Source organism: Danio rerio, chromosome 1 (assembly GCF_049306965.1).
Source record: "Danio rerio strain Tuebingen ecotype United States chromosome 1, GRCz12tu, whole genome shotgun sequence".
NCBI lineage: Eukaryota > Metazoa > Chordata > Actinopteri > Cypriniformes > Danionidae > Danio > Danio rerio.
This window is the reverse complement of record NC_133176.1, coordinates 41,436,389-41,449,002: the sequence shown is the minus strand read 5'-3', so window position 1 is coordinate 41,449,002 and position 12,614 is coordinate 41,436,389. Positions and strand designations below refer to the sequence as shown.

The 12,614-nt window shown below is 31.2% G+C and overlaps 1 protein-coding gene across 17 annotated transcripts in view; it reads right to left on the bottom strand.

The window, feature by feature from the left end:
- cep44 (centrosomal protein 44) overlaps positions 1–12,614 on the bottom strand; it is a 207,433-nt gene that overhangs the window by 43,038 nt on the left and 151,781 nt on the right. For all 17 annotated transcript variants that reach the window (XM_073949142.1, XM_073949133.1, XM_073949141.1 and 14 more), the window contains one exon: positions 8,483–8,682. The gene's annotated coding sequence lies outside the window, so the exon portion shown is untranslated. The remainder of the gene's footprint in view (positions 1–8,482; positions 8,683–12,614) is intronic.

Below are 12,614 nucleotides of genomic sequence, written 5' to 3'. Positions count from 1 at the left end.
AAAAAGTCATTAGAGCGACTTACTGAAAACCCATGTGGTCTTAATGACAAAGCCTCTCTCTGTAATGACCTTAGTTAATGGCTGCATTGCTAAGGGGCCCCATGTCTGCGAGACATAGACAGGCATGAGATGACAAAAAGAGGGGCCGGGCAACTAATCAACCACTGAGAGCGATGTACGTTCTTAAAATAGACACGTTGAGGCTTCGGAAAACAAGCTGATGCTTTTGAAATCATACTTAAGGAGTAAAATTTAAATTCCTTGGTGAATGTTTAATGTAACATATAAACCAAACAGCAATGGTGTATTTGAGGAACCATTACTGCGTCAAATTTACTTTACATTAGAAGGAGACAATCATACAGTGGGTGGAAAAAGGAAAATGTAAACCCTTAATTCCTACCAAACAAGCTGTTTCTCACTTTTGGTTTATGGGCAGCACCACACACACACACACACACACACACACACACACACACACACACACACACACACACACACACACACACACACACACACACACTCAGAGTAAGGCTTCACACCTCATTAACTGAAATAAAACCCATCCAAGCATTTGAACGAGTGAGGCCAGGGCATTTTTACCTGCCTTCGCAATAATAAAGAGAGTATGTTTTGCGTCTTACCAGTTGTCCTCAGCTTTGACTTTTCAACCTTTAAGCTTAATTACTGTTTGTGTTTAAAGGAACACATACACATACACAATATATATACACGACAAGTGTTTTTCAGCCACTGATAAACTTCGAGTGAAAGGTTGATGGGGCTATTTTCAATCTCATAAGGTTCCTTTAAGAGCATCGACAATGTATTTGATTTAAAATAGACTTCAAGATAGAGTTCATTTAGTTGCTCAAGCATAAAACAAAATAAAAGACCCTTTAAACAAAAGAATGTAATTTAATGCGGTGATTCTCATCTGGTCTGAGACCCACTTTATATTGGTATCTCAATCAGGCAGTGAAGAATAATGATAAAAAAACAGATCTTGAAAGCGATGGTTTTATATTAGCATGACAGTTCACAAGAAGCAAATGTAAATTAAAAGTCTTTGTGCATGTACCCCATTGAATTTCTTTCATCATTTAATCACCTTTATGCAGATCCATACTTTTTTTCTGTTTTACAAATAAAAAACTATTTTAATATTCATTTTTTTAATCCAATGAATGCCAAAATGGATAGGTAAACAACACAGAGTCCCACTTTAAGGTAAAATTAACTTTGATTTTTGCCTAAGAAAAACTATTAAGACATTAGTTAGGTTTAGGTACAGGGAGGGATTAGGAATTTAAAATATGATGATGGAGAACATGTACTTTTTAAGTACAAATAAGTCAGTATAACAGACAGGTAACAGGGCCAGACAGTATCTGCTGACATTTTTTTGCTATTTCTTCTGAGAATTTTGTAAGAAATCTGTGGATTTATGCGGAATTATTTTAGGAGTATCATAACTAAAAACTTAATATATGAAATAAAAATGATAGCTTTTTAACTTTTATTTAATGTTTACAATCTAAATCCATCTAAATCCACTTATTTGGTAAACACAGCAAGTCTATCATATGATACAGTATGAACTAAAAGACAGAAAATATGACTTTACAAATTGTATTGTAAATAAATCAAACAAACACATATTAGGCAATACTTTTACTGAAATTAATTTAAAAACTGAATAAAAATATAAATTTAAACAAGTGAAAAAAAATAGACTCAATGGGCTAAAAATCTGCGGAAATCTGTGGTTTACTGTGCCCGCAGATTCCCTATGTCCCTAGGCCAGTAGTTAAAACACTACATCCTTTTTGATGTTCTAGAATATAAATAGTAAACAATGTAAATAATTAGTGTTTTTAGACAAGTTGCTGCAGAAGACAACATGAATTTGCAAAATAAAAAATCTAAAATTCTGCATTATGCTTGTCAGACCTATGGTTGACTCTCTCACTTCTGTAAAGACGCACAACGGTACTGTGGAATGCTTATGGACCAAATACATGAGACCTAAAGTAAACATTGCATAGTTGTGTGTATATATTTATCTGTTCATTAACCATTCTAAGTAGAATTTGAGAGTGTTCTCCTTTTTATGTATCCTTTTAAATTGCATTATGATACCTTGATCTCTGCTCTGACAGCTGTTGATGTTGAAATGTGTTGAAAAGCGACTTTTACTGACATTTTATGATATTAAAATTAGATATCGTCACCCAATTTTTTTTACTGTAAAAATGTTGATTGAATGACTAAGAATGTTAATAAAAGTTACATTTTCGATATTAAAAGCAGAGCAGAATGCAACTCGCAAAGGTTTCACGATGTAATCTAAAAACATTCAAGTCATTTTTTACACTTCATCTTTAAATGCAGAGAAACTTTTCATTGTGTAAATGCTTTTTAAAAGTATTATTCAAAAAGGTTATTAGCAAGTTGTTCATATTAAGAAAAAAACAAAATGATGATTGAAAATTTGACTCTTCAATGGCGTTATGGTGAACATCTCTGTTAAAATATAATTTTCTTACAATGTTTTTTCTAAAACAAAAAGGTACTTTTAGTATATATATGGTCTCATACAGCAGAAAAAAAGAAGTTGTTTGAAATTTATTTATTGAATACTAACATAAAACATCATAGTCATTCGTATTGAGACTGGCCTTGGAGTGCAGTGAGGCATACTTGTGCAATCTGGAAAGAGTCAATAATGCATATATTTCATTCTCTAATTATGTACCAATTAACAGAAGCCTCACTGTGGGCTCATTTTTCATGGAAAGCTGTCTCATTAGACCAAAGACTAAAACAATCTAGCTATCACATTTTTTCTTTATCGCTGTGTGCTGTGTATGCTAGCGGTTATGTGGGATTTCCTGTGGCTGCGTGTCCTCTCAGTTGTAACCGTGTCCGCTTTGACTAAGGTTAATCAAGTGTTTCTCCATCTCCAGCATTCTTTCCTTTTAGCAGGCAGGAAAGAGAGGGAGAGACTTTTCCACATGAGGAGAAAGTCAAACTGGCCCTGTGATATCTTATAGATACATATTAATATTAAGGTAAGACACTCTAAGGCAAGATTTAGAGTTTTTGCTGTGTTTTTTCATTCTATTTAAAGAAAGCATCCAAAATAAAATGTAACATCTTTCTGTTGTCACACTTTATCATGTTGTTTACTTAAAAAAATTGTATTGAGCCACAAATTTTCAATTGCAGTGTTCACGACATAAATCAAACTTATGTTTTATTCATATTTGTATTTAATTTAATAATGATTTTACAGAGTGATACTGTTATAAATAATATGATTTCCACATAAAGTATGCATATAAAGTTATAGTAAATATATTTGAACATATATGTACATATTTTTAATTCTTTTGGTTCAAAGTTAATATAAATATATAAATAAACGGGCCATATTTTGGCAATATTTTAAAATATATGTTGCATATATGTGCATAAATTCAATGCAATATTTTTATATCAGTAAAGTTTAAATATAAACTTATATGTTAAACAAGTGATTTGCTTAACAAGTGCTATTAATTATATGAGATTTTTATAAGATTTTTTTTATAAAACTATAAAAAAATGTTTTCTCCTGTCCATTTGCAATGTTTTCTGATTTTTGAAATAAAAATGAATACCAATATTTCCTCTGTAAAAACTTTGACTGTAAAACCTCCTCGACACCAAAACAAAAAACAAATAACAAATAATAATAGCAATAAATAAACAAATAAATTCATTCATTCATTCATTTTCTTGACGGCTTAGTCCCTTTATTAATCCGGGGTCGCTAGAGCGGAATGAGCCACCAACTTATCCAGCAAGTTTTAACATAGCGGATGCCCTTCCAGCCGCAACCCATCTCTGGGAAACATCCACATTCACACACACACACTCATAGACTACGGACAATTTAGCCTACCCAATTCACCTGTACCGCATGTCTTTGGACTGTGGGGGAAACCAGAGCACCCGAAGGAAACCCACGCGAAGGCAGGGAGAACATGCAAACTCCACACAGAAACGCCAACTGAGCCGAGGTTCGAACCAGCAACCCAGCGACCTTCTTGCTGTGAGGCAACAGCACTATCTACTGCGCCACTGCCTCGCCTAAACAAATAAATTATATAATAAAATACAAACAAACAAAAAGATAAAATTACAAATAAATAAGCAAACATTTCACATATTATTAAGCAAATAAATAAAATAAAATAAACTTGTACCTAATTTCAACCAATGCTTAGGTATATAATAATGCATAATGTAATCAATCAGCAGGACAACAATCAAATATATGTACTTAAATTCAATGTATTATTATATCAGTGAAATTCAAATATGAACTTGAATGTTAAGCAAGTGATTTGCTAAACAAGTCATATTGATTATAAGAGATTTTTATATAGGTTAATTAAATACAATTTATAAAACAATTTTTTATTATTATTATTATTATTATTATTATTATTATTATTATTATTATTATTATTATTATTATTATTATTATTATTATTCTGTTAGTTTGCAATATTTTCTGAATTTTGAAATAATATTGAATCATAATATTTCCTCTGTAAAAACATTTACTCTAAAACCTGACCCCCTAAAAACCTAAACAATAGCAATAAATAAACAAAAATATATCATTAAAAATAAACAAACAAAACTTAAATTACAAACAAATAAGCAAACATATAATATATCATTAAGCAAATAAATAAATAAATACATATAAATCAATCAATAAAAAATAATAAAAAAAACCAAAAATAAAATAAATAAATATATTTGAACTAAATTTCAACTAATGTAAGGTACATAATAATGCATAATGTAAAGCATCAACTGTGCAACAATCAACTATATGTACATAAATTCAATGTATTTTTATATCAGTGAAATGCAAATATGAACTTGAATGTTAAGCAAGTGATTTGCCAAACAAGTCATATTGATTATAAGAGATTTGTATACGGGTTAATTAAATACAATTTATAAAACAAACAAAAAAAAATGTTTTTTTTTCTTCTGACCATTTACAATGTTTTAAAATTTTGAAATAAAAACAAATCCCAACATTTCCTCTGTAAAAAGACTCTAAAACCTCCCCCAACACAAAAACCACAAATAATAATAAAAATAAAGAAACAAATAAATTATATAATAAAAAGTGTAAACTGGGCAAGTATAGTAATAAACATTTTTTCATTTATTTTTACCCTGCTCACCTGCAATGTCACACTTATATATATATATATATTTTTTTTTTTCCTATACTTTCCTGTTTCAACGCTGTTCGCATCATTTGAATATCCTGCACTTTTATAGCTCTGGATGAAGAGATTTACGGCAGTGCATTTCTCTATTGACGGGTGAAAGGTCAGTGATAATGTGTATGGGATGAAGCAGAGATGAAACACTAAAGCTCAGTTATCTCTGCAGCCCGTTTCCCACAGTAGATATGTCATGGAGGGCCTCTTTTTTTTTTCTCCCTCTTACCTTCCCTGACCCCTTTGCTGATGCTGTGCGCGCCTGGATGCTTTTGTCATTTGTTGTGCTTAACATTATGGACATCGTTCACCACCAGGATAGGGCCAATCTGAGCTCTCTGCTGAAATGACTACTGCTGACAAACTCTCTGATAAGTGTTCATGCTGGAATGCTGTCTACGCTGTAAACTGATGACTGAACTAAGAACAATTATTTTTAGTACTCTATATTTTTAATATCTTATGTTAATTTCTTATTATTATTTTAATGTATAGTTCACGCTATTAGCACACCATTAACTAAGACTTTTAGGTCAATAAACTATTAACTAGCTCCTTATTTTATTTTATAATACTCTCCTTCTTTATATATATATATATATATATATATATATATATATATATATATATATATATATATATATATATATATATATATATATATATTGTCATTGTTAAAATTAATTGATTTTACATTTTTAAATGATTGCAATAATGCTTATGAGTATATCATATTTTCTTGTTACAATTATTTGTTGAAGCTTTTATTGTAGTATATGCAGTATTATTATTATGTTGACTTAAATGTTACTTTAAAAGATATACTAACAAAAATACTTTCTATGTTGCTTTAATGGAAACAAATGTTTTAAATTAAATGCTAAATTATTATAACACTTCACATTAAAGACTCATTAGTAAATGTTAGTTAATAAATTAAATTGAACATTGAGAAAATGATGGATTTCTTATAGCTACTTTGTTAACATATAGTTTCAAAATATACAACTGAATTTTAACTGAATTAATTCCTTAATTAAATGATTATGACTTGAAATCAGATTGCATTTTAATGTATTATTAGGCAATAACTAGGAAATTAAGTCAAAAATTAGCTAAAAGGTTTTGGAGTTTTAATAGTTACTTGCTTGGGTATTTTAGAATGTTAGTCATTTTAAGATTGCTTACCTGTTTACATATTTACCTATTTTAAATATAGAATAGCATGTCTACTTTAACGTTTTAATATGGATGAAATGTTTAGTAACATCTTATTTAAAGGTGTTCTTGTTACACATGTTCCATGAACTTATCATAATTACAATGGATTATGCATAATTATACAACTAATCCCAAACCCAACTCTCATCCTTACCCTAACCATATAGTACAGTTGAAGTCTGAATTAATTAACCCCCTGTATTGTTAGACCCGTTTATTTTTTTCCCTCAAGTCTTGTTTTTTTTTTCAACACATTTCTAAACATAATAGTTTTAATAACTCATTTATAATAACTTACTTTTACCTTTGACATGATGACAGTAAATGATATTTTAGATATTTTTCAAGACACTTCTATACAGCTTAAAGTGACATTTAAAGGCTTAACTAGGTTAATTAGGTTAACTACACAGAATATGGTAATTAGGCAAGGTATTTTAAGATTGTTTGTTCTGTAGACTTTTGAAAAAAAAAATAGCTTAAAGAGGCTAATAATTTTGACCTTAAAATGCTTTTTTTTTATGTTTTATTAAATGTTTCTTTTATTCTAGCCGAAATAAAACAAGTAAGACTTTCCCAAGAAGTAAAATTATTATCAGACATACTGTGAATATTTCCTTCCTCTGTTAAACATCATTTGGGAAATATTTGAAAAAAAAAAAAAAAGAAAGAAAGAAAATTCAAAGGGGATTTAATAATTCTGACTTCAACTGTATATGTAAATAATTAATAATACTTGAGTTAAATGAAAAATGACTGTAAAAAAGACACCTTAAAATAGTTTGTATCTTAATATTTCACAATGTATTATTATATAAAATGATATTATGCTTTAAATTAAACAAAAATCTTGTTGACAAATTGCTTAAACCTGGTGATCTGAAGGACAGTGGCAAAGTATGAGGGCGACATGGTGGCACAGTGGGTAGCGCTGTCACCTCACAGCAAGAAGACCGCTGGTTTGAGCCCCTGGCATTTCTTTGTGGAGTCTGCATTTTCTCCCCGTGATTGCGTGGGTTTTAGAGAATAGAGAATAGTGAAACTGTCCATAGTGTATGTGTGTATGTCCTGGTCCTCCAGGTTGGGGATTGAGCATTGGGCTAACAACCCACCTCACAAAAACTAGATGTTATGAAACACCAATGTGGTGTGGCTAAATATCAACTTTGATATGAAATGGCTGATATTTATATAAAATATAATTAATATTATAAATTAATAATAATTTAAAATGTGTATTTGTTCTTAAATTGTAGAAATAAAGAAAGAATTATTTAAATGACAACCATTTTATTTGAAATGTGAAAGAAATGTCATAACTTTACTCAAAGTCATAACCTAATAAATCTGTAAATATCTTACTAATATTATGAATATGATAAATAATAATTTAAAATGTGTAATTAGGTAATGGCTAGCTCTAATTATAAAATAAGAATTTTTCTGTCATTTTTCATTCTTAAAATTGTATTTGTTCTTAAAAAAGAAAGAAAGAAGAAAAAAAGAAAGAAAGAAATAAGGGAAGGAATTTTTTCTAATATTTAAAATTAGGAAGAAATGTCCTCAAAAATGTATAGAATAAAACAAATATGAACATTTGACTCTACTTCTAAACCTCTACCTAATCTGTAAAATAGTTTATTTCACTCATACCGCTATATATGTTTTTTATATAATTATCTAAAGCTGTTGACTTATAATGTAGAATTATAATTCATTAATGTAACACCTAATGACTTAATACCTTAAATGCAAATGATCAATATGCATGCTATAAAACCATTTACAGCTGTGTTGCCTTTAGAAAAGCAGCCATATCTCGGTCATGCAAATCCTCCCCCATTACCGAGCATTCCAGGTAATGTGTTTTTATGCCAGTGAGTGATTCCAGGCCACATTAAGTGCACACTGCCTAGGTGCTGTACAGGGATGAACAGATAAGAGCTGCAGATAGGAAGTACCTCATACAGTGCTCTCTTCTTTCTGAACGAGCCCTTCTCTTTGATTAGTCAGATGAGCGGGGCGTCTGGTGCTGGATGTTAACGTGATTAGGCCTTTTGCGCCGATGCCTTGATGTCACATATACCCTAAAAACCAGAGGCTTAGTGACTCTGAAGGCCAGCTGCTTGATATGGCGGACAGCAGGCTGCGGTGAGGACAGCTGTGAATGGAAATAAAGAGGGCTTTTAGAAGGCCAGGATTGGACCACCCATTGCTTTTATGCCCATAAGAAACACTGGACAGGTTAGCCATCAGATTCAATTGGCCAAATAATTAGAGTTTGTTAATTGAATGTAGAAGATAATGAGGAGAGTTGGGGTGGAAATGAGAATGAATTTCTTCATGTTGTGCCAAATGTGTAGACCTATATTTTAAGGTGTCCATTTTAGGCAATGCCGGTATGATATTACTGGCATTATATTAGATATTAATGTTGGTTAAATAATATTTGCTATCACTTTATTTTAAGGTGTTCATTACACTATATTAATTACAATGAATTATGTATAATAACATGCAACTAATCCTAAACCCAACCCTCACTCTAACCCTATAGTACATTTTAAGGTATCTTTTAGAAATGGGCCGGAATAAGATTCTGAAGGTGTGATAATAGACATTGAAATTATTTTTCATTGACTTATATAATATTTTAAATTTGTAATTTGTGGGCATTTTATATTTATATTACAAAATATATTTTACTTTAAGAAAGATTTAAAATATTTTGGAATAGTCAGTCAGTCAAACATGTCAGGCCAAATAATTAAAATAAATCACTGATTTTTGCTTGATTTGCATTTTATTTCAGACACACAATACAATCATGAATGTACTCTACATACTACAACACCATTAAAAACAAACAAAACTAAACAAAACTAAAAAACAAAACAAAACAAAAAACTAAACAAAACAAAACAAACATTTTTTCCAATGCCTCCCAACAGTGTTGGAGGTAACGCTTTACAAGTAACATGAGTTACGTAAAAATATTACTTTTACTAAGTAACACGTAAAGTGGCGCATTACTTTTAAAAAATAAGTAATAATATTTGAGTTACTTGTTAAAAAATGTATCTGGAGTTACTTTTTAGATTAATTAATTCGCTTTTAAAAAAGTTTGCTGAATTAAAAATAGTGTAATCACGTTTAATCACACTCAGTGAGAGAATGAGCTTCCCGCGGGAACAGACAAAAATCAAGATGGCAGAACCTTTCATTTCTGTGATGGAAGTATTCTCATTATTTTGCTCACATGGAAGAAAAGGGGATTGTCTCAATGGACAGTGATGTTACTTAACTAATAAGGCAAAAATACAAACGTAGCAAACACATTGCTTTTAACTTTCATTAATCTGTATATCTGGCATGTATCTGAAGGTAACATTATTCATTCATTCATTCATTTTCTTTTTAGGCTTGGTCCCTTTATTAATCTGTGGAATGAACCGCCACCTTATCCAGCATATGTTTTATGCAATGGATGTCCTTCCAGCTGAGCATATACCCATTTCACCTTTATAGCGCATTTCTTTGAACTTGTGGGGGACACCGGAGCACCCGGAGGAAACCCATGCGAACGAGGTGAAACTCCACACAGAAATGCCAACTGACCCAGCCGAGGCTCCAACCAGCGGCCCTCTTGCTGTGAGGCAACAGCACTACCTACTGCGCCACCACGTCGCCATAACATTCAATTTATTATTTTTTTTTTTCAAAGGTAAAGGAAGTTGTTGGTTATAAAGTGTGTTGTTAAATGCAGAGCTCCTCTATTTCAAAAAAGAAAAATACCCTAAACATTCTAAAAGAGATCAAGCCTCAGGCAAGTATGAAAAAGTAATGCAACTTAATTTTTAGAGAGTAACTCAATATTGTAATGCATTACTTTCAAAAGTAACTTTCTCCAACACTGATGGCATTTAGTATTAGTGTGGGATCACTAATCTCTAAAAACACTTAAGATCATTAAGATCACTAAAAACCATTAGAATTTATCCATTTATTCATCTATCCGTTCATCCATCCATCCATCCATGCATCCATTCATTCATTGATTCATTGATTTATTCGTTTTGGTTTAGATTTTTGGTATACCTACAACAATGTGATTATTTCTTCATTTTTATGTTTAATGCATACTCTAAAATATTAGTAGTACATATTATCAAAATATGATATTTGATGTCTATCATCTATAAGAGTCAAATCACAGCGAATGTTGGAAACCCTTTCTGAATCACAGCGATTCTACACAATGGCCACTCTAGTATCTCTCTGTCTCTGAGGGTCTTTTGTATGGGACTGTGTGTGTGTGTGGGCACAACAGCACTGGATGCCCCCTAATACGGTTCCCGGGACAGCAGTTGCCTCTATGGCTATTCGTGCAGTCACAAGCAATTAGGAGAATCATCTCTCTGCAACACAAAGGTTAGCAGCATGCCAGCTTTCATCTCCACTGTCCTCTCAGACTGCGGGTGGCACCGTCAAAGCCCACCATTATCTGACCCGGACAGAAATAAATGATATTGTATGTGTGGAGAAGTCTCCATTCCCGTCTGCCAAAAAAACATTGGGGAGCTTGTTAAAGTGCAGTGTGAGAAGCATTTCTGCATATTCAAGGCGAGACCCTGCAGAAAAAAACATGGTTTCTAATGGACGTTTACTTGTCAATTTTGACATTTTTGTACTTTTTGGCTTCCCATACAGTGTTTTCTTTTTTCTATCTTCTGTTTATCTAATGGAAAGAAAATGTTTGAATACACATTTACTGTAAGTGTGTCTTTTCTTGTAATTTTTGTCTGCAGATTTCAATTACAAAACATGTTTATTTTAAAGGTTTTCTAACTTAATGTCTCCTTGCTCTCAATTTTCATTTTTTAAGCAGCACTTACATACACTAGATTTATTGATTTCTATATTCTGAAGGTTTGTACCGAGGGACACATCTTCATACATATAGATTCTGGTTTAATTAAAACATTTCATTATGATTTTTTTTCTGTCTATTTGTAATATTTTCTAAAGGTATTCCCCATATCCCCTCTGAAAAAGACCTTCGACTCCAGTGTGTCAAAAGTAAACGAAAACCCGACTTCATCCAGTGTTCAGATGTTGTGATTGTAGGCAAATGAGCAATTCACATGTATTTAATAAAATAATTATTTATTTGTTTGTATATATTTTAATATATTAAAAAAATACTTTAATTACAATAGTTTTTTTTTTACCTATTTACCTGCAGTGTATTTTTTCATTTAACACATTAAAAAAATTTCCTGAAGAATCTACAATAAATTACTGGCAGCAATTTACCAGTAACTTACACTGTAAAAAAGTGCTGAGTTCCACGCAGTTGATTAAGTTAACCTAATCGTTTTTGCAAATTTAAGTGGATTAAACATAAAACAATTTGACGCCAAAAAACTTGTGTTTCTTGTGTTAAGGTTTGTGTTGCTTCCACTCATTTTAAATAAGTAGCTTTAACAAGCAGCAAAAGTATTTTTTGAGTGTACTGTAAATCAATTACAGCACCATTTATCTTGCTGTATGTGCATTTACAGTATTGCATATCTTTACTGTAAAATATTTAGGGATTTTCACAATTTTTACTGTAAAAAATACAGTACTGCATAACTGTCCTACCAGCCTGATCTCACGAGGAAATGTAAATACTTTACGTTTTGTCAATTTAGTGGCTAATTTGTATAAACTCTTCGAGTTTAGTCATAGAAAATGTACAGTTTTTAAAAGGAGATGTAGCACCTAACCCCACCCCTAAGTCCAACCGTCATTGTGGGATGAGCAAATCATACTAAACTGTATAAATGAGATTGTATGATACGAATTAGCCACTAAATGTAAAAAGTTATGAATTGCAGTGTGATAGCATTGGTCCTACGGTAAAATACTGTTCACATTACAGTTAAATACTGTAAAACTTACAAAATTTGATAACTGTATTATTTTGGTTAAACTAGGATTTATACTAGGATAACAGAAAGTGCAGGAAGAAATCTTAGCTGAAGTCCTTTTCAATTATGACAGTGTGTTATGATTAAAATTATGACTGTTAACAAATGTACACCCTTT